Source organism: Leptopilina boulardi, unplaced genomic scaffold, assembly GCF_019393585.1.
Source record: "Leptopilina boulardi isolate dan_hultmark-lab unplaced genomic scaffold, ZJU_Lbou_2.1 LbouV2_162, whole genome shotgun sequence".
Lineage (NCBI taxonomy): Eukaryota > Metazoa > Arthropoda > Insecta > Hymenoptera > Figitidae > Leptopilina > Leptopilina boulardi.
The window spans coordinates 1,679,285-1,679,785 of record NW_026137710.1 but is presented as its reverse complement, the minus strand read 5'-3'; positions in this window follow the sequence as shown (position 1 = coordinate 1,679,785).

Here is a 501-nt window from a genome sequence, read left to right as displayed (position 1 = left end):
ACATTGACTAAATAACAAGTAGATACAAAAAATTATATTTAATTATAAATTGGACAATTTTAAATTAGCAAATATTCTTATTTGGTTCAATAAATCTTAGAAAATATATACCGTAGCTTATAAAAATGTTACATTATTTAAATTTTCGATAGAAATAAATTTGAAAATTTTATGATTATAGTCAATTATAAATCGATGAAAATATTATTCTATGAAAATATTTTCTACAAAATTGTTCTTTGAAACAATAAAAGTTATCCCTAAATAACATTAGACAAAAATAAATTTGAACTATTTCTGCGTTTACATTTTTAAATTAGACGGTGTTATGCGTAGACAATATCAAGATGCGGGATTAGGCATGATATTTTTAGAAAAAATCATGGATTTTTCGAATAAAAAAAGAAGAAAATTTTATCCGAAGGGATCCAAATTTATACTTTTTTACGTATTTTTACTTGTAGATTACAAAAAAAATACAGCGAGAACGATTGGAGTTAA